The following is a 23,108-nucleotide window of genomic DNA, read 5'->3' as shown; positions in this document are numbered from 1 at the left end:
GAAGAGAGAGAGAAAAAGGGGAACGAACCTAAAAAGACCAGCAGGGGGAAAACGAACAGAGGGAAAAGCAAAATGACAAGACAATCTAAGACAAAACATGACAACAGCCGTCTTTCCTAACTCAGTTGCCGGAGAAGAAGGAGATGTCACCATGAGGCCACTTTAAAACTGTTACAGAGTTGAATGGCTGTGATAGGAGAAAACTGATGATGGATCAACAACATTGTAGTTACTCCACAATACTAACCTAATTGACAGAGTGAAAAGGAGGAAGCCTGTACAGATTAAACATATTCCAAAACATGCATTCTGTTTGTAACAAGAGACTAAAATAGTTCTGCAAAAAAATGTGGCAAAGCAGTTAACTTTTTGTCCTGAATACAAAGTGTTATGTTTGGGGCAAAACCAATACAACACATTACTGAACACCACACTCCATATTTCCAAGCATAGTGGTGACTGTTAAATCTTTTTTATCTATTTGTATTTTTTTTAAATTTACCTTCATTTAACTAGGCAAGTCAGTTAAAAACAAATTCTTATTTTCAATGACAGCCTAGGAACAGTGGCCACTGCCTTGTTCAGGGGCAGAACAGCAGAAATTTACCTTGTCAGCTCAGGGATTTGATCTTGCAACCTTTCGGTTAGTAGTCCAACGCTCTAACCGCTAGGCTACCCTAACCCAATTGTTAAGGACTGGGGAGTTTTTCAGGATACAAAAAGAAATGGAATGGAGCTAAACACAGGTAAAATCCTACAGGAAAACCTGGTTCAGTCTGCTTCCACCAGACACTGGGAGATTAATTCACCTTTCAACAGGACAATAAGCTAAAAAGGTCAAATCTACACTGGTGTTGCTTACCAAGAAGACAGTGAATGTTCTGGAGGGGCCTAGTTACAGTTTTGACTTAAATCTTCTTGACAATCTATGTCAAGACCTGAAAATTTGACAGAGCTTGAAGGATTTTGAATATAATAATGGGCAAACGTCGCCCAATCCAGGTGTGGAAAGCTCTTAGAGACTTGCTCAGAAAGACAGCTGTAATCGCTGCTAAAGGTGCTTCTACAAAGTATTGACTCAGGGGTGTGAATACTTTGGTAAATTCAATATTTCTGTACTTCATTTTTAATAAATGTGCAACAATTTCATAAAATAAATGTTCACTTTTCATTATGGGGTATTTATTGTATGTAGATCGGTGAGAAAACTATACATTTTCAATTTGGGCTGTAATACAACAAAATGTGGATTAAGTCAAGGGGTATGAATACTTTCTGAAGGCACTGTACCTGCCGAGGGGAACAGAACAGACACAAAAGACTGCTGGGAGAGACTCAACAAAGAGAGGGATGGGGAAGGAAAGCAGGATGGAGAGAAACTGTAAATGAGAGCAAAGGAATAAAAATCCATTTCAATTCATGTGACTGTTGGTGAAAAAGTGCTATGAGTATTTTCAATTTGAAGAGACACATAACAGTGAAATGGATTCAAATTCAACAGTTTGAGAAAGAAAGAAGGGAGAAAGGTCAATAAAGCAGAATCTCCCCAGAGTGGATCTTATAGGCCTAGTGCTTGTAGAATCCAGGACAACTGTAAAATAGAATAGAAGATTCTGTATTAACCATCAGTGAGGATCTCTGTAGTGTTGCTTGACTGTTACTCATAGCAACACTGCAAACCATGATAATGGCTGCCTGATGATTGGTCTGACAGCGGAGCTCCAGTGTGTGACCTCATCGGTGTGTGAGTGAGCTCACTGTCTCAGTATTTTGATAACCCTGTTGAGTGAGGCTGCTCTCACCACTGCAGAATACGCTAATGAACTCACTAAACAAATCCAATACCTCCAGAACCAAAACATCAACAGCAGGGACTAGTCTGAGGATACAGGCATGGCTATAGATGGGTTTCTGTTAGCAAAGATGAGGTGTTTTGGGCCCTTTATGTCTATTGTGTCTTTCTGTATTGAAGGGGCATTGAAATGAGAGCCATTGTGTTGGTTGGTGAGGAAAAATCCCTCTACTTTGACAATAAAGCCCCTTTTCATGTTGTGTGGAGTAGCCAACCGAGCTTCTTTTAGGAACAGCAGTGCAAGGACCGGGTACCGCCTCATCCCATCATGTATGGCGGATCCTTGAAGACCCCTCACTGGGCAGACTGGGGCGTGAATAGGTCATCGATTAGTATGTCCTCATCTCGTCTTGGAGAGCAGCAGCGTGAGTACTGTTCTCTATAGGTCCTTAATAAGAAGATCTCTCTCTCCTTTTCTCTTCCGCCGCCCCCTTTTCCTGTCAGTGTGTCTACAGCATGTCTCCCTGCATAGCAGAATTTACTAAAGCCTTAAATAATGTAGATGGTAATGTGATAAGAGTCAATGTTGGTGTCCTGCTTAAACACGCGCGCGCGCACACACACACACACACACACACACACACACACACACACACACACACACACACACACACACACACACACACACACACACACACACACACACACACACACACACACACACACACACACACACACACAGTACAAATATAGATAGTCAGACCGAGACAAAGACCGATCAGACACATATATAACAGACCACAACACTCATGAACGTACACCTACACCAACAAATACACACACACTGAACCAGTCAAGGAATCACCGAAGTATTCCACCAATTTTTATGTACGTAGGCCCATATCTACATTTACATTTACATTTAAGTCATTTAGCAGACGCTCTTATCCAGAGCGACTTACAATCTAAATATATGATACGTATTTTGTTTGAGTTTAGGACAGGAGGTGGAGCCTGTTGTCCTGTTTCCGAAGTGTGTTCCAACTTCTCAGCCTATGAAGTAGCCAGAGTGGGAACGCTGGAGAGTCAGAACAGCGGCCTGGAAAGCTCTGCTAGTGTGCATGTCTAATGCATCCCAGTCTGGGAATACTGCCAGTCTGCTGTTACTAAACAGTGGACTTATCACACAGACACACACACACACAGTCTAGGCTTATACTGAGTGCACAAAACATTAAGAACACCTTCTTAATATTGAGTTGCATCCCACTCTTTTGCCCTCAGACTAGCCTCAATTCTTTGGAGCATGGACTCTAAATGGTGTTGAAAGCATTCCACAGGGCCCATGTTGACTCAAATGCTTCCTAAAGTTGTGTCAAGTTGGCTGGATGTCCTTTGGGTGGTGGACAATTCTTGATACACATGGGAAAATATTGAGCATGAAAAACCCAGCAGCGTTGCAGTTCTTGACACAAACCTATGTGCCTGGCATCTACTACCATACCCTGCTCAAAGGAACTTACATATTATGTATTGGCCGTTCACTCTCTGAATGGCACTCACACACAATCCATGCCTCAATTGTCTCAAGGCTTAAATATCATTATTTATCCTGTCTTGTCCCCTTCATCTATACTGATTGAAGTGGATTTAACAAGTGACATCAATAAGGGATCATAGCTTTCCGTTGGATTCATCTGGTCAGTCTATGTCATGGAAAGATCAGGTGTTCCTAATGTTTTGTACACTTAGTGTAAATCCAGAGGGGGAGAAAGAGAGAGATCTGTATACAGTTTTATGCTCTGTCACAGATCGGCACTAACATGCAGCAACATGTCTAATATAACCATGGCCTCGGTCAAAAGTCACAAATATGCAGCGCTAGTCTAAGAACCCAGGGGAGCTTCTGTTATTTAGCTTCTGTTGTTCACTTGTCTGTATCTGTGTATAAAAGGACAGCGAGTGAATCTGAGAATGTCAGTCAAACACAGAACATCTCTGGATTTGTTTCTGAATTCCGTGTTTCACTTGGCTCTTCCCTCTCTTATATGACATCATTTCTGTGTTCATGACAAAGAAACCCAACCCTGACACAAGACACGACCCCTGTCCTGCAGTCTGTGTTCCCCTGTACAGATACCCTCTTCACTCATCCACTCACCATCCACTCCCATCTCTGTGTTATTTGTTGTGGATTATTTTATAGCACTATCAACAGGCTGCTTCAATAATTGAATTGGCTGTGTCCTATGTGCTGTTGTGGAGTTCTGAAGTGCCCTGGCATTTCTCTCAGCTCTGTTGTTTACTATTTCTCCTCTAAAACCATGCATTGTAAAAAAAACACTTCAACTGTTTACAAGTAAATTAGTTAGCTAGGTTTTCTCAATTGAAAATAGAATATGTGTTGAAACAAAATATATGATTCAATGCCAAATGTTTTGTTTGATGATTACCAAACCTACCAACTCGTGGATAACATTTTTATGTCCCTGCGTGCAGTTTGCTAACCAGCCCTAGTGCAATGACTGGAAGTCTATGGGTACTAGCAGATAACCATACACTTCTAGTCATTGTGCTAACAATAGTTAGCATTGGCTCATGAAACTTCCTTCATACTGGACAAATTATTCAAATTATTCATACTGGGCAAAAGTATTCCTTTAACATAGAAACCTTATGGGCTCTTTAATATCACATGCACTTGTATCCTTAGATGCAGACAGTGTACAAAATTAGTTTGAATAATGACTATAATAGACCACATTAATTGGAATGACATTCACTCTCATGATTGGGCAAAAAGAACAAACTGAAAGCCACGCCTCCAACTCTTCTAATAGGCTGTTGCTGCTACACTGCCCCCACTGCTATTCAATGTGCATGCCTTGAGGTGGTGAAAGCGATTTAGAAGCGGTCATTGCATTTTAAAAATCACATTGATCTGTCAAATTTGTTATTTGATTTCATACAAATTTAATAGGTTGAACGAACCAAAGCATCATTTTGAATCGTTCCAATCAGTAAAAGCACTCCAGATGAACAAAAGCATTGTCCCACTTTTTATATTGTGGGATTGTCTTCTCGCTCTCTGTCTGTCAGATTGCTGGTAGAGAATAATGGGTATTAGGACAACTCTCCCCTGTCACTCTCACAGTACAACAGCTGTTGAATGGTTTGGTGGATGTGGTTAGGTTGATATAATGTTATTGCAATGGTATTATGTGATAAGGGTTTGTCTTGCACATGACAAGTAATATGTTATGCACACACAGGATGCTAATTAAGTGTAGATAGTCATTCAGGAATAATCTCTGCCATAGCCTCACGGGTAAAAAAATGCAAGGATTATTACCTCACTTTTCTGCACAACAATCATCATCTGGTCCATCAGAACCCACACACACACACACACACACACTAAGAAAGAGAGGGGGAAGGGGGCTGTCAGGGGCCTCATAGGAGAAGAGAAACATTAAGCACAAGCAATCTGAGAGTGGTGCTCTTCAATATGTAATCAAGATACAGTACATTTCAAATGTAATCCAAATGTTTAATTATAACAACTGGGGTTTTAATAAATTGGTGTGTTTGTGCACAGTTGAGTGTATATGTGTGTCATTCATCCATAAAATGTAACATTTAGAAGGGAAATTACATCTTGTTGGTGTGTGCGTCTTTGTGCAGGCTATGTATTATGGAGAAATGTACACTTATCTTCTTCACTCTTTTGGTAAAAATATATCTTAGAAGTCACTCTTTTCATATATGCATATCCTAGAAGTCACTCTTTTGGTATAGGCATATTTTATAAGTCACTCTTTTCTTAATATCACCTTCCCTCTCTGTCAGACTTTTTGACACTTTAATAATTGAATCAATGTGTCTACCAGATGTAGACACATTTAACTGTGTGTAGGATTCTGTGAGTAGGATTCAACCGAGTGTAGGATTCAAATGAAAAGACATTGCAAGAAAGGAGGGGAGACGAGGGATTTTGGTTGAAGTAGATTCTTAATGAGGATAGACTCAAAATGCTACATACAGTCAGCGATGAATGCTGTGTGTTTTATTGTGCAGGTAATGGTATAATATGTGTAGCCTACGTACACACAGTTTAATGGGTTTCACGTCAAACCAGTTGAATATTCTAATTTTCAAAAGTCTACTTGCCCGTTTTCTGTCTTGAGACGGCATTTCTTGTCCCCTTCTCCGACAGTTACATTCTCACTGGCACATAGACCTGACCTAGAATTGCTACATAGAATTCGGACTAAACCAACACGCTGGGACGTGCGGGGGAGACAGCAGGAAATCTTAGTTATGGATATAATGTAGTAGGACCGCTGGAAGCTACGGCGAAAGGGGGGGTAGACATTTATGTTTATAACATTGGTCGAATAATGTAGCTATTTCATCGCTACAATTAGACTATAGAACGTAGCCTACTAAGCGAAGCAAGCCCGATGAGTTATTCCAGGTGAGTTTTCGGGGAAAGTGTCGCTGTGGCCGCTCACCTCCTGGCAAGGCTACACGGGGGTCCTCCTCCCGGGGACATCTCAGTCCAGTATCCGCTCTACCTACCTCTGTCCCCGAAGGATGGCCACAAAACCCAGCGTACCCGGTCTGACAAGGAAAGATCGTTTCTTCTCATCAACGGTGATTCTTTTTTCTTTTTCTTGTGATTACGGAGGATAATTCCACACAACGTTGACAGGATATGATATTACGCGCGGAGGAATATGGCTTTTTACGCTTTACTGGAGTACCAATCTTGCTTCTCGAAAATGAAAATAGCCTACGGTGCAGCATGCATGTGGCACATTCTTCAATACAATTCGGCGCAAGCAATATACAACACAATTTATATTTGCTTGAAAAAGGCGTAGGCTATTGTAGGTCCACTATAGGCCTAACAAACGTATAGCCTAGCCTATCCTTAGTAGCCTACCCTATTAGGCTATCCACACAGAGAACCTATCCTACGTGCTATTGAGATCAAGCGAATTCGGTGACGATAACATTTTACATTGTTACTGTACTGAAGTTGAAAATGTAACACTGCTTGTCGTGGGAGTGGCTATATTTTTCTATTAGACAAAGCTTATAATGTTTCCCCTTTTTAAGTATTGTCTGTCTGTGGACGCTGATTTGGACAAGCAGGGTTGTGGCGAGTGGCAACCGCCGTGAGAGCCCCCCTCTCGGGCCCGACTTTGTTTGCGCTGGCCGGGGCTGTGTGAGAGAGCTGTAGTATTCCCTTCCCCCAGTTCTTGGGCGAAACAGGAACAACTTATTTTAGGAGGAAAAAGTTGGAGTTTGGAGCGCCCTGAAATACTGATGACGCAAAACGTTAGCCAGTGAGACGCTGAGATTTCATGGGGTCACTTATTTCGTTTGTTTCAGGAGTTTTTCACTCGTTTGCAAACTAGGCCTACAATTATATATATATTTTTTACGGTGTATTTATGGCTATAACTGTATAGCTAGTTTACCGCATTACTACAGTGCCAGCTCTACATTACTCTATCTGGTTGTAGCCTCTGCGATTGGGACATTTGAAATCAAGTGATGTCAGTCAGGATGCCAGATATTTAAACTAACCAAGGCCAGATATATTATTAAGTGGCATTGCATGACTGTGTGTGTGTCAAGTGTTGTGGTTTGTTTCTCCCAGGCACGTAATTGATGAATTCATATTATTGATTGGCTAGAGTCCACACACCTGCTTACCCTGAACCCTAATATGTCCCTTCTGGACTGAAGTCTTTTCTCTTCTAATCCAGTATTCACCACAAACCCTGGCCCTGGATGGTGCTTATTTTGTTTCAGCCCAACACATCTGAATCAACTAATACAACTATTACTGATAAGTTGATTTGTGAAGTTGTAATAATTCTGGTCTGGAAGAAAATACAATTCTGAACACCCTGTATCTCTCCAGGACTAAGGCTGGAGACCATTTAATCATTGAACTACCGTAGGCTAGTTCTAGAGAGGGATAACTAGTTCCTAGATATAATCTATTCTACTGAAGAGGGGCTGAACTAGTTTACATTTGAGTAATTGCTGCTGTTGTATTGCTCCTGGCAGTGTTACAAGTATTTTTGCAACAGAAGTCAAAATGATTGGATGTTGAGTAAAACTTTGTCTCTCTTAGGTGTGTGTTTGGCTGCAGTGACCTGTGAGGGTGTTGCCAGTGACAGAGCAAGGATCAACTCCTGCCTTCAGCCTGTCTTTGTCTGAGTGGGAGGAGTCAGGGTTCAAAGGTTGTGACTCTGAGGACCCCCGGGCTGTATTTCCATATGAGGCCCTGCTGAGGGGGCTGGGGACCAACCGAGGTAACCTATCAATCACTATACTCTGTCTGTATCTGTCTGTCTCTTTCACACACACACACTACCTTTGCCTGCTTCAATGCCTGTTGAACATTCAAGGCCGTGAGTAGGGCTGACTCAGGGCTGGATTGTTCTGGGCTGGGCTGGCAGCACTATCTGTGATCTGTACATACTGAGGACACTGGAGGGTCAAAGCTTTCTGCCTGAGAAAACTATCCACACTGTCATCTAATCCACAGTGTTTACCAAAAACCACAGCAAGGAAGATGACAGGATGAAATGGATACGGATGTATTAAGGACAATTTTCTATTTTTTTTTCTTCTCCTGAGTGAATTGGCCAAATGTTTTCTATTTTGTTTACTTTGTGGCTTTTCAAGTAAAAATCTTGGGGTCAAACAGTAGGAGAGAAATGTGTGTTTAGAGAGAGGTAAAGATGCATCATGTGCTTCAGCTTGAAAGATGAGGTCTTCCTGGGGTCTTCAAGTTCTCATGTCACATGCATAAGTACAGTGAAATGGTTTTCTTGCAAGCGCTAAACCCAACAATGCAGTATTCAATGACAATTGCAATTCTTCCTTGGGCTTACATCTACATGATATATTTTTTTAAATCTGTCAAAACACCCCATAACAAGACATGGCATCAATAACAAGATACAACTAGCTGAAACAATCCACCTACGATTTCCCACAGGACTTCTTGTCACCACAAGGCCTCGTGCTGTTATTGCTAGCTATCTGACCGTTCAGAATCATAGCAACGCTTCTAGCCACATCCATGCGCATCCTTTTTGTGACGTTGCAGACCAACCCGTCTCTCTCTCCTCTCTCCTCTCTCTCTCTCTCTCTCTCTCTCTCTCTCTCTCTCTCTCTCTCTCTCTCTCTCTCTCTCTCTCTCTCTCTCTCTCTCTCTCTCTCTCTCTCTCTCTCTCTCCCTCTCCCTCTCCGCTCTCTCTCTCTCAGTGCATTCGGAAAGTATTCAGACCCCTTGACGTTTTCCACATTTTGTTACGTTACAGCCTTATTCTAAAATGGATTAAAACATTTTTTCCCTCATCACTATACACGCACAATATCCCATAAAGACAAAGTGAAAACCGGTGAAGACATTTTTGCAAATGTATTCAAAATAATGAACAGAAACACCTTATTTACATAAGTATTCAGACCCTTTGCTATGAGACTCGAAATTGAGCCCAGGTCCATCCTGTTTCCATTGATCATCCTTTATGTTTCTACAACTTGATTGGTGTTCACCTGTGGTAAATTCAATTGATTGGACATGATTTGGAAAGGCACACACCTGTCTATATACGGTCCCACAGTTGACAGTGCATGTCAGAGCAAAAACCAAGCCATGAGGTTGAAGGAATTGTCCGTAGAGCTCAGAGACAGGATTGTTTCAAGGCACAGATCTGGGAAGGGTACCAAAATATTTCTGCAGCATTGAAGGGCCCCAAGAAAATGGTGGCCTCCATCATTCTTAAATGGAAGAAGTTTGGAACCACCAAGAATTCCTATAGCTGACCGCCCGGCCAAACTGAGCAATTGGGGGATGAAGGGCCTTCGTCAGGGATGTGACCAAGAACCCGATGGTCACTCTGACAGAGCTCCAGTGTTCCTTTGTGGAGATGGTTGTCCTTCTTGAAGGCTCTCCCATCTCTGCAGCACTACACCAATCAGGCCTTTATGGTAGAGTGGCCAGAAGAAAGCCACTCCTCAGTAAAAGGCACATGACAGCCCGCTTGAAGTTTGCCAAAAGGGACCTAAAGGACTTTCAGACCATGAGAAACAAGATTCTCTGGTCTGATGAAACCAAGATTGAACTCTTTGTCCTTAATGCCAAGCTTCACATCTGGAGGAACCTGACACCATCCCTATGGTGTGAAGCATGGTGGTGGCAGCATCATACTTTGGGGATGTTATTCAGTGGCAGGAACTGAGAGACTTGTCAGGATCGAGGGGAAAGATGAAGGGAGCAAAGTGCAGAGAGATCTTTGATCAAAACCTGCTCCAGAGTGCTCAGGACCTCAGACTGGTGTGAAGGTTCACCTTCCAACAGGACAATGACCCTACGGCTTCGAGACAAGTCTCTGAGTGTCCTTAAGTGGCCCAGCCAGAGCCAGGATTTGAACCCCATCGAACATCTCTGGAGAGACCTGAAAGTAGCTGTGCAGCAACGCTCCCCTTCCAACCTGACAGCTCTTGAGAGGATATGCAGAGAAGAATGGGATAAACTCCTCAAATACAGGTGTGCCGAGCTTGTAGTGTAATACCCAAGAAGACTCGAGGCTGTAATCGCTGCCAAAGGTGCTTCAACAAAGTGCTGAGTAAAGGGTCTGAATACTTATGTAAATGTGATGTTTCAGTATTTTATTTATAATACATTTGCAAACATTTCTAAAAACCTGTTTTTGCTTTGTCATTATGGGTATTGTGTAGATTGATGAGAGGGGAAAAAAACAATTTAATACATTTTAGAATGAGGCTGAAACGAGGTCTGAATACTTTCCGAATGCTGTGTGTGTAGTTCTGGGGCTGCCTGTGCATTTAATTGGACAGGTCTTTGCCAGTATTTTAAAAATCCCATGGGAATGAAACACCAGGTTAAAGTGGGTTAATTCAGGGACAGACCCTGACTCATGTTCTCTCCACAGTGCTAATGTTGGGCTGGAGAAGAAAAGGTTGTGTGTGTGAATTTGTGATCATCAAAGATAATAATTACTTGCACAAATATGACCTCTACACCATTTATTGTACACGTTTGGTCAGTAGGACCTTATTGGAGACGTGTATGTGCAGTATGTAATGTGTGTGAGACACCAGACAGGCCACATTGCATGTTTTGTTTCTGAGCTCAGCTAAATCTGCTCTCTGTCCCCATGCGCCTCCCATTCCCCAGGATCACTAATCAATTACATGGTCTCTCTTTCAGGCATTACTACATGCTCCTCCTGCTCACCAGTAAAGTATTGGGTGGAGGGGAGGTGTACAGTATAGAAGTGGACCACATAAATGTAACATCACCATATCCAGCTGTACGACAAACCATCATAAATGTTTTGTTTGATAGACTGGAATGTTTATATGTGTGTAACGCACCAACACATTTTATTTAGTCGTTTTTGCACATCAAATGGAAATATTTTAAAATATTTGCATTGCGCTATTTCAATGTCACCAACATTTAGCCGGGCCTACCCAATTCCTTGGGAGTAGAGAGGAGTGTGTGTTCCCTCTGTCTGTCTCTGTGGGGCACAGGGCCTCCGAAGGCTCCCTTCGACTGTTGGGATTTCCCACAATGCTTTGAGCCGCAGGGAGTCCTCACGGCATGAGCTATGGAGGAATGTGGCCGGAGTGTGGGAGCGACCTGCGGGAGGGAAGGAGAACATGGCTGAGGGAGGGGAAAGGGGGGAGGAGACAGGAGCTAGTGTGTTGAAAGCACTGGAGTTGCAGTCAGAAACCATCAGATCAATATCTCTCCACGTATAGTACCTACTCCATGAATAAACAAAGAATGATTATACTTCAGTCTATTATCAACTTCTGTGCTGTTTGTGTGTGTGTACACGTATTTGAGATGGATATAACTGTGTGTGTTAAGGAAAGTGATAGTGTGTGCTTTGTATTATCATATGTTACTAATTATATTACTAATTATATTACACCCTCAAACAGAAACAGAGAGGGGTGTGAGTGAGGTAGAGAGGGATAATGTGTGATGAAGTGTGTGAGCCAGAGATCAGAGCAGCAGAAGAGCTGCTGAGTGCCAGTCCTGCTGCCCGCTTGGCTGACACACACACATGGCACCGTGCCCAGGCTCAGACAGCAGATGTGTCAGTCGTGAGTCAGCTGTGTGTCTCGTGTAACCTTTTCCGTCTCTTCTGCCTGCAGGTTTTGGAGTAACACACGTTTCTCTTCCCGTTGCAGGGATGGCCACATCTATATCATGACAATGATGGACATGGTGAGTGATGTGATCATAGTCATGTCCTAAACATGACATTACAGCGTAACAGTGGGGAGGAGAGTGAGGGCCCTGGATGCCGGTGTGCATCACTACAGCAAGTCTTTCTTTATAAGACGCCATTACTAGCTAGATATGTTGAGTTTAACATGGTTAGAGTCAGGCACATTGATGGGTAAAGCGATAGAGAGAGAGAAAGACGTGTGTGTGCGCTAAAGCCGATGATAATATTTTTTTAACCTTTATTTAACTAGGCAAGTCAGTTAAGAACAAATTATTATTTTCAATGACGGCCTAGAAACAGTGGGTTAACTGCCTGTTCCGGGGCAGAATGACAGATTTGTACCTTGTCAGCTCGGGGATTTGAACTTGCAACCTTTTGGTTACTAGTCCAACTCTCTAACCACAAGGCGCCCCTACGCATACATAATGTGTGAGTTAAGTATGCGGAACAGTCGAAGAGTTCACTGTAAACATTTGACATGGCTCACATTCACAAGGAACAAGAGCTCACTCATAACTGTGTGTCTGCGTATGAATGTGTTTGTCTATGTACAGGTAACAGCCAAAATAAAGGAAACACCAACATAAAGGGTCTTAATAGGGTGTTGAGCCAGAACAACTTCAATGCACCTCAGCATAGATTCTACAAGTGTCTGAAACTCTATTGGAGGGATGCTACACCCTTCTTCCACAAGAAATTCCATAATTTGGTGCTTTGTTGATGGTGGTGGAAAGGGCTGTCTCAGAATCTCCCAAAAGTGTTCAATTGGGCTGTTTGAGCATAACATTCAGTGACCACCCTTTCCCCTGTGGATGGGGGGGCATTGTATTTAAATGTGGGCAAATCCATGGTAGCTAAAATAATGGCCTACCCAGCATTTTTATTCGGTACATGCTATCCGGGATCCTTGGGACATCCCCTACCCCATTGAAATGGTTATGGTTAGGGACTTCCCAATGATCTTGATAGCACTAACTATTTTTATACTTGACCCTAAGCATGATGGGATGTTAATTGCTTAATTAAACCAGGAACCACACCTGTGTGGAAGAACCTGCTTTCAATATACGTTGTATCCCTCATTTACTCAAGTGTTTCCGTTATTTTGGCAGTTACCTGTATGTCACAAACCTCTCCCTTGGCGTCACAGTGCTATATTTAGCCGTTATCCTGAGTTCCAAGAATTCTGTGCGTTCCGTGTGTGTGTTATCTCCAGGGCGTGTTGTCTGTCTGGCACCGGGTACAGGAAGTAACCTGAACAGGTGAGATCCCAGGTGTCAGCTGTCAGCCAATCAGAGCAGGAAGAGGAAGGCATCCCCCTGTCTCAGACATGTTGGTTGGAAGGACTAGAATACTCAGTGAAATGAACTGGGAGCTGCATAGTGTACTGATGAATGTTCCTTCTGCTATCGCCTGTGTTCTGTCTGTCAAAGGTATTTTCTGTCTTTATTGTCTTGTGTGTGTACCTACAGTTGAAATTGGAGTGTGTGGGGTGCTATTGCATTGTATAAAATCCAGGCTAGGTTGACACATGCTACATGTAAATATGTTTTCATTGTGCAAGACTAGTGTGTCTAATATGCCGTTCCAGTGGTTATCCAGGTTTAGCTGTGTGTGTGTGTGTGTGTGTGTGTGTGTGTGTGTGTGTGTGTGTGTGTGTGTGTGTGTGTGTGTGTGTGTGTGTGTGTGTGTGTGTGTGTGTGTGTGTGTGTGTGTGTGTGTGTGTGGTGTGTGTGCGTGAATCATAGTCTTGCAGAGGAGAGAAAAGCAAGGGAGAGTGTTAACAAATAGTGTTTAAAATGATTTAGAGGGAGAGAGCACAACTGCTCTTGTGGCTGAGCTGCGATATTGGATTTGCATAAATGAGGCTGAAACATCTGCAGGCCATTTACAGCCAGCGGGGCTAAGAGAGGGTAGTGTGTGTTTGTGTGCAAGCTGTGTAAAAAAAAAACCTGCACTTCAAAACTTAATTAAGTTGCCTCTTTTTAAATGTGGAAATCACTCTTTATATCAGCGGCTCTTTACTGAAGAAGCACATTTGTTGTTTAACTGATCAGCTAGTTTAATAGTGTGAGAGGAACCTCTCTGATTATCCGTTACCATATACGTGTTTGTTTTGCTGGGGCTGCTCTTTGTGTGTGTGTGTGTGTGTGTGTGTATATAGTTGTACTGTATCTAACTCTATATACTAAAATATAAACACAACATGTAAGGTGTTGGTTGGTCCCATGTTTCATGAGCTGAAATAAAATATCCTAGAAATGTTCTGTGCGCACAAAAAACGTATTTATCTCAAATTGGGCACAAATTTGTTCACATCTCTGTTTGTGAGCATATCTCCTTTGCCAAGATAATCCATCCACCTGACAGGTGTGGCACATCATAATAATAATAATAATATATGCCATTTAGCAGACGCTTTTATCCAAAGCGACTTACAGTCATGTGTGCATACATTCTACGTATGGGTGGTCCCGGGGATCGAACCCACTGCCCTGGCGTTACAAGCGCCATGCTCTACCAACTGAGCTACAGAAGGACCACCAGAAGCTGATTAAACAGCATGCTTATTACAAAGGTGCTTCCTTGTGCTGGGGACAATAAAAGGCCACTCTATGATGTGAAAGTTTGTCACACAACACAATGCCACAGATGTCTCAAGTTTTGAGGGAGCATGCAATTGGAACGCTGACTACATGAATGTCAACCAGAGCTGTTGCCAGAGAATTTAATGTTCATTTCTCTACCATAAGCTGCCTCCAATGTCGTTTTAGAGAATTTTGCAGTACGTCTACCGGCACCACAACTGCAGACCACACGTAACCACGCCAGCCCAGGACCTCCGCATCAGGCTTCTTCACCTGCAGCCCAGGACCTCCGCATCAGGCTTCTTCACCTGCAGCCCAGGACCTCCGCATCAGGCTTCTTCACCTGGAGCCCAGGACCTCCGCATCAGGCTTCTTCACCTGTAGCCCAGGACCTCCGCATCCGGCTTCTTCACATGCAGCCCAGGACCTCCGCATCAGGCTTCTTCACCTGCAGCCCAGGACCTCCGCATCAGGCTTCTTCACCTGCAGCCCAGGACCTCCGCATCAGGCTTCTTCACCTGCAGCCCAGGACCTCCGCATCAGGCTTCTTCACCTGCAGCCCAGGACCTCCGCATCAGGCTTCTTCACCTGGAGCCCAGGACCTCCGCATCAGGCTTCTTCACCTGGAGCCCAGGACCTCCGCATCCGGCTTCTTCACATGCAGCCCAGGACCTCCGCATCAGGCTTCTTCACCTGCAGCCCAGGACCTCCGCATCAGGCTTCTTCACCTGCAGCCCAGGACCTCCGCATCAGGCTTCTTCACCTGCAGCCCAGGACCTCCGCATCAGGCTTCTTCACCTGCAGCCCAGGACCTCCGCATCAGGCTTCTTCACCTTCAGCCCAGGACCTCCGCATCCGGCTTCTTCACCAGCAGCCCAGGACCTCCGCATCCGGCTTCTTCACCAGCAGCCCAGGACCTCCGCATCCGGCTTCTTCACCAGCAGCCCAGGACCTCCGCATCCGGCTTCTTCACCAGCAGCCCAGGACCTCCGCATCCGGCTTCTTCACCAGCAGCCCAGGACCTCCGCATCCGGCTTCTTCACCTGCAGCCCAGGACCTCCGCATCCGGCTTCTTCACCTGCAGCCCAGGACCTCCGCATCAGGCTTCTTCACCTGCAGCCCAGGACCTCCGCATCAGGCTTCTTCACCTGCAGCCCAGGACCTCCGCATCAGGCTTCTTCACCTGCAGCCCAGGACCTCCGCATCCGGCTTCTTCACCTGCAGCCCAGGACCTCCGCATCCGGCTTCTTCACCTGCAGCCCAGGACCTCCGCATCCGGCTTCTTCACCTGCAGCCCAGGACCTCCGGCTTCTTCACCAGCAGCCCAGGACCTCCGCATCCGGCTTCTTCACCTGCAGCCCAGGACCTCCGCATCCGGCTTCTTCACCTGCAGCCCAGGACCTCCGCATCCGGCTTCTTCACCTGCAAGCCCAGGACCTCCGCATCCGGCTTCTTCACCTGCAGCCCAGGACCTCCGCATCCGGCTTCTTCACCTGCAGCCCAGGACCTCTGCATCCGGCTTCTTCACCTGCAGCCCAGGACCTCCGCATCCGGCTTCTTCACCTGCAGCCCAGGACCTCCGCATCAGGCTTCTTCACCTGCAGCCCAGGACCTCCGCATCAGGCTTCTTCACCAGCAGCCCAGGACCTCCGCATCCGGCTTCTTCACCTGCAGCCCAGGACCTCCGCATCCGGCTTCTTCACCTGCGGGATCATCTGAGACCAGACAGTTGATGAATCAGTGGGTTTGCACAAATGAAGAATTTTTGCAAAACTGCCAGAAACCTTCTCAGGGAAGCTCTTCTGCGTGCTCATCGTCCTCACCAGGATCTTGATCCGACTGCAGTTCGACGTCGTAACCGACTTCAGTGGACAAATGCTCATCTTCAATGGCCTCTGGCATGCTGGATAAGTGTCGTCTTCACAGATGAATTCCGGTTTCAACTCTACCGGGCAGATGGCGTCGTGTGGGCGAGCGGTTTTCTGATGTCAACGTTGTGAACAAAGTGCCCCATGTTGCTGTGTGGTTATGGTATGGGCAGTCATAAGCTACAAACTATGGACACAATTGCATTTGATCTATGGCAATTTGAATGCACAGAGATACCGTGATGAGATCCTGAGGCCCATTGTCGTGCCATTCATCTGCCACCATCACCTCATGTTTCAGAATATATTGCACAGCCCCTTTTCGCAAGGATCTGTGCACAATTTCTGGAAGCTGAAAATGTCCCACTTCTTCCATGGCCTGCAAACTCACTAAACATGTAACATATTGTGCATGTTTTGGTCACTACATTTGAGAGAAATAAGCTATTTGTGTGTTTGAAATATTTCTGGGAGCTTTTATTTCAGATCATGAAACATAGGACTAACACTTTACATGTATTGTTTATATTCTTGTTCTGTATGAATATAAGCAGGCATACGTACAACAAAAATAAAAACACAACAAAATATGCCATATCATTCTAAAGAACAAATAAATCCGATTTGACCGTTTAGACACAAGCCGCATGGCCAATAATCAGATTTGTGGCTTGAAATATCCGATTACATGTGCTTTTTGGCAGGAAGAATAACAGATTCTAATCAGATATTCATTTTTATTTGAGTCACTTCAAACTGCCAGTGTGAGCAGGGCTTTAGTGGTTGCTTGTGTGTGTGGTGGGTGCTGCGTGTTTGTTCTGTTTAATAGGAATGTCAGCAAGCGGCCCACTTAGCGTCTCGTTAGTGTGTGATTGGAGGGAGAGGGTGATTGACAGTTCCTGCTGTGTGTGTGTGTGTGTAAGACTGATGTGAGTATATCTAGCTACAACAGGAAAGACAGTGGTTTTGCTATTCTAAGGCTCAGGCAGAACTAATTTCTTTGTAAATACACTAGGTTTTCCTCAGCATACAGTGCCTTGCAAAAGTATTTATCCCCCTTGACGTTTTTCTTATTTTGTTGCATTATAACCTGTAATTGAAATGGATTTTTATTTGGAATTCATGTAATGGACATACAGAAAATAGTCCAAATTGGTGAAGTGAAATTTAAAAAATAACTTGTTTAAAAAAATTCTAAGAAAGGGAAAGTGGCGCGTGCATATGTATTCACTCCCTTTGTAATGAAGCCCCTAAATAAGATCTGGTGCTACCAATTACCTTCAGAAGTCACATCATTAGTTAGATTGCATACAGGTGGACTTTATTCAAGTGTCACATGGTGTGTGTGTGTGTGGAGGAGAAATGCTCACTAACAGGTTTGTTACAAAAATTTGTGCACAAAATTTGAGAGAAATGAACTCTGTGCATATGGAACAGTTCTGTGATCTTTTATTTCAGCTCATGAAACATGGGACCAACACTTTATATGTTGCATTTTATATATTTTTTCAGTAGACTATATTTGCCCATTATTCTTTAAAAAAAATCTTCAAGCTCTGTCAAGTTGATCATTGCTAGACAGCCATTTTTAAGTCTTGTCATAGATTTTCAAGACGATTTCAAAACTAACTAGGCCACTCGGGAACATTCAATGTCGTCTTGGTATGCGACTCCAGTGTAGATTTAGCCTTGTGTTTTAAGTTATTGTTTTTGTCCTGCTGAAACAGTGTCTGTTGGAAAGCAGAGTGAACCAGGGTTTCCTCTAGGATTTTGCCTGTGCTTATAGCTGTATTCCGTTTATTTTTATCCCCAAAAACTAATATAGTTATTGCCGATGACAAGCATACCCATAACATGATGCAGACGGCACAATGTTTGAAAATATGAAGTGGTCCTCCGTGATGGTTTGGATTTGCTCCAAACAATACTTTGTATTCAGGGCAAAAAGTACATTTCTTTGCCGCATTTTTGCAGTATTAAGTGCCTCGTTGTAAGCAGGATGCATGTTTTGAAATATTTGTATTCTGTACAGGCTTTCTTCTTTCCACTTTGTCATTTTAGTTTAGTACTGTGAAGTAACTGCAATGTTGATCCATCCTCAGTTTTTTATTTATATATATATATATCACAACCATTAAACTCTATTTTATAATCACCACTGGCCTCATGGTAAAATCCCTGATCAGTTTCCTTCCGCTCTGGCAACTGAGTTAGGAAGGATGCCTGTAGTGACTGGGTGTATTGATACACCTTTCGTAGTGTAATTAATAATTTCACCATGCTCAAAAGTGTATATATATTTCTATTTTTACACATTCACAAATTGGTGCCCATCTTTGCTAGGCATTGAAAAACTTCCCTGGTCTTAGTGGTTGAATGTATGAGGTAGTCATTCAAAAATCATGTTAACCACTATTACCACAATTTGTTTTGCAATATGTTAAGCACATTTTTACTCTTGAACTTATTTAGGCTTGTCATAACAAATGGATTGAATACTTATAGACTCAAGACATTTCAAAGAAAGAAAAAAAAAAGTTTTCCAAAACATTTCTGCAAACAAAATGCCCATTTTGACTTTATGGGCTTTTGTGTGTAGATCAGTGACACAAAATCTCAATTGAATTCAAGCTGTAACAACTAAATGTGGAAAAGTGAAATGGTGTGAATACTTTCTGAAAGCACTGTCGGTCTCTCTGTCCCTATGGAGTTCTCTCTTGCTGTACACACACTCAACCCTGTACAGTAGTGTTAGCCCATGTAGGAGCAGCTAACAGTGTGAGATTGTCTGTTAATTCCAGTCCCAGCAGCCCCCCCCCCCCCCGTGGATCTCTGGAGCCGGTTACAGTATGAGTGTTTTGGAGGAGTTCCTAAATATTTGCGGGATGACAGTGTGATCTGACTGTGCTGCTCACTGTGGATTCTCATGTCATTACCAGAGGGGGATAAAACACACACTGCTGCAACAGAATACATATGCACTCACAGGCAAACACACACACTGCTGCAACAGTATGCATATGCACTCAGGCAAACACACACACTGCTGCAACAGTATGCATATGCACTCACAGGCAAACACACACACACACACTGCTGCAACAGAATGCATATGCACTCACAGGCAAACACACACACACACACTGCTGCAACAGAATGCATATGCACTCACAGGCAAACACACACACACACACACTGCTGCAACAGAATGCATATGCACTCACAGGCAAACACACACACACACTGCTGCATCATAGAATGCATACGCAAACACGCGTGCGCCCACACACACACACACACAGTGTAAGAACCGGTGTGGGCTCTGTGGTCAATAAGAATCCAGGCAGTCATAATTGAGAGCTCAGTCAGTGGAGCTTCCATTAGTATTCTGTGTTTCCCCCAGTCAACCACATTCAGGGACTCCCATCACTTCTACCAGAAAGGATGATACACAACATAATTATTTTCAAATGTTATAACCAATGACCATGTAACAGCAATGACAATTGTTGTAAAGGTGTCCTTACATTTGTCTTCTGTCTTCTCTCCACAGAGTGCCCAAGGGCTGTGAGAGCCCCTTGGGGAAACTTCATGCACAAACCCACTCTCTTCCTCACACAGAAACACACACTCTCTCTGACACACACACAGTCTTATTGAGACACACTCACTCACACACACACAGAGCATGTTGGAGGTCCAGGAGGAAAGGCCTGCCACAGCAGGAGGGACGGCAGCAACACACTTCAGCAAGAAAGAGCGAGGGAAGAAGGAACGAGAGGAGGCCAAGGACAGCCGGGGGAATCTTGGGAATATCGGGATCAGTATTCCAGGTTCGGGTGGCCGAGGGAACGGCGGGGGAAAGCCCCTCACACACACACAGGCAGCCCCCACCAGCTCATCACCCCACCCTGCTCTGTGGTGCTGGGAGCCCCCTCCATTCATCACAACAGACTGAAGAACTCCCCATCCACCAACACACAGAGGTGAGGGAGAGCGAGTGTACGTGTGTCTGTCTGTGTAAAGTAGTAGTAGTAAAAGTGGCGTGTGTCCTGGGGTCAGGGAGTACAGTGTTTGGATCTTCTCTCTGCTGACTCATGTTTCTGGAGCCACTGAAAATCAGCATCTGCCCTGCCAAACGCCTGCCATCCCTCTCTCTCTCTCTCTCTCTCTCTCTCAGCTGTGTGTGTCAGTAGGGTGTGGTATGGGGCTGTCTATGCCAGTTGGAAGTGTCCTGTTCTCCTGAGCTGTACTTTTCTCATGGCCACTGAGAAGCAGCCGCCCTGATCCTCCTCTCCGCCAGATTATTATGGTCTGTGTCTCTGGCCTACGGTTGTGAAGAACTGCCCCTGTCAGTTGTACATGGTTGTGATCCGAGCCAAATATAATACTCTGGCAGACATTATTCCTACCTCACTATTGACCAGTGAGAAAATGGTGTGTGTGTTTCCTTTCCTCGGTCTGTCTGTACTGTGCCTATACTTGCCTATACCAACTATGATCTACAGGACATTCCTAGTCGATCACCAAATATTTCTCTCAAACAATAAAGCCTTGCATTCCTATTTTTCATCTCGTGCTGTTGGCAGTAGGTGTACCCGATTCAGCTGCCCTGGCGACGTGTTCAAATTTTGAACCATTTCATGTGTCTGAAGCTGCAAACTCTGCCTTCCCAGGGGGGCCCGGAGAACAAATCAAGTGCATTATAGGCCTACCGCTGGCCAATCGGATGGCTCAGATTGCTGGGTCTGCAGTAACGTAGCAGACATAAAAGAAAGTTACAGCAAGGTTGATACTGTGAGCTTTTAAAACCCTGACTAGAGAGACGGTCAACAAATACAGCAAAATGGTGGTTTTATGGGGGAGTTCATGTGTAAGTTCTTACTCAGCATTGTCAACACTTTGTATTCCACACTTTTATAAGCCATACAATGCTGGTTCTTCCTGCTTGCGCTACAACAAGCACTGCAGCTGTACAGCCTACCTCAAATGTTGAAAATAAATTATATATATATATATTTTTTTTTAATAAGGTCAACAACAATGTATTGACAATTCGAGCAAAGCCAATATGCAGTGATAATGTATTGGGCCTATAGCCTACTGCACATACCTCATTGCTACAGTACTGTTTTTAATTGATTAATGTTGCATAGGATTATTCTGACTCAAAGTTTGGTGACCACTGGTCTAACTGTAGGTATTGGCTGATGATGTATGTACAGCACAGTGGTTAGTAGCTATAATGATGATTTATGTACAGCACAGTGGTTAGTAGCTATAATGATGATGTATGTACAGCACAGTGGTTAGTAGCTATAATGATGGATCATGGTAGGTTGGGGGATTTCCCACAAGGTAAGTCTTGAACACAGTAGGCCTACTGTTTTTAGTCTGTTTTTCAATTAGGGTGCCTCCATACAAATAGAGCTGCTGAAGGAGTGTGTGTGTGTTTATGTATTAGTCTGCACACATGTTAGGTTGTGTGTGTGTGATTCACTACTCTGGCAGTCTCTCCTCCCGGCAATGGAAAGAGTGGAGTGAGGAAAGAGGTAGGGGGAGATGGGGAGGGGTTGATGGGACAAGAGGTCAGTTTGGTCCACTCCCAGCCAGCCGTCTGACTCTCTGGCCTCTTTTCCAACTGAGACTCCTCAGTCAGGAGTCTGTTCACTGGGCATTAACTCTAGCTCCCCTCTGTGTCCCTGGTTGTCTCAAGTGTTTTCCCTGTACTAACTAAATTGATGCCACCACACAACAACAACAAAAAATAAAAATATTTCTGCCAAGATTCACTTTGAAGATGCTAGAATTGTCAAATCAAATGTATTTATATAGCCCTTCGTACATCAGCTGATATCTCAAAGTGCTGTACAGAAACCCAGCCTAAAACCCCAAACAGCAAGCAATGCAGGTGTAGAAGCACGGTGGCTAGGAAAAACTCCCTAGAAAGGCCAAAAAAGGAAGAAACCTAGAGAGGGACCAGGCTATGTGGGCTGGCCAGTCCTCTTCTGGCTGTGCTGGGTGGAGATTATAACAGAACATGGCCAAGATGTTCAAATGTTCATAAATGACCAGCATGGTCGAATAATAATAAGGCAGAACAGTTGAAACTGGAGCAGCAGCATGGCCAGGTGGACTGGGGACAGGACAGCAAGGAGTCATCATGTCAGGTAGTCCTGGGGCATGGTTCTATAGGGCTCAGGTCCTCCGAGAGAGAAAGAAGGAGAGAATTAGAGAACGCACACTTAGATTCACACAGGACACCGAATAGGACAGGAGAAGTACTCCAGATATAACAAACTGACCCCCCGACACAAACTACTGCAGCATAAATACTGGAGGCTGAGACAGGAGGGGTCAGGAGACACTGTGGCCCCATCCGAGGACACCCCCGGACAGGGCCAAACAGGAGGGATATAACCCCACCCACTTTGCCAAAGCACAGCCCCCACACCACTAGAGGGATATCTTCAACCACCAACTTACCATCCTGAGACAAGGGGCGGCAGGGTAGCCTAGTGGTTAGAGCGTTGGACTAGTAACCGGAAGGTTGCAA

The 23,108-nt window shown here is 44.2% G+C and overlaps 1 long non-coding RNA gene across 1 annotated transcript; it reads left to right on the top strand.

Moving 5' to 3' along the window:
• Positions 1 to 6,088: 6,088 nt before the first annotated feature.
• On the top strand, positions 6,089 to 22,374 carry LOC124045803. The gene is made up of 5 exons (XR_006840908.1): positions 6,089 to 6,448; positions 7,947 to 8,127; positions 12,020 to 12,092; positions 20,106 to 20,538; positions 20,733 to 22,374. It is a non-coding gene; the product is annotated as an uncharacterized LOC124045803 (long non-coding RNA).
• Positions 22,375 to 23,108: the final 734 nt, after the last annotated feature.

The sequence above is a fragment of the Oncorhynchus gorbuscha genome, linkage group LG01, assembly GCF_021184085.1.
Source record: "Oncorhynchus gorbuscha isolate QuinsamMale2020 ecotype Even-year linkage group LG01, OgorEven_v1.0, whole genome shotgun sequence".
Classification (NCBI taxonomy): domain Eukaryota; kingdom Metazoa; phylum Chordata; class Actinopteri; order Salmoniformes; family Salmonidae; genus Oncorhynchus; species Oncorhynchus gorbuscha.
The sequence above is the reverse complement of the archived record's forward strand: the minus strand, read 5'-3'. Positions and strand labels throughout refer to the sequence as shown.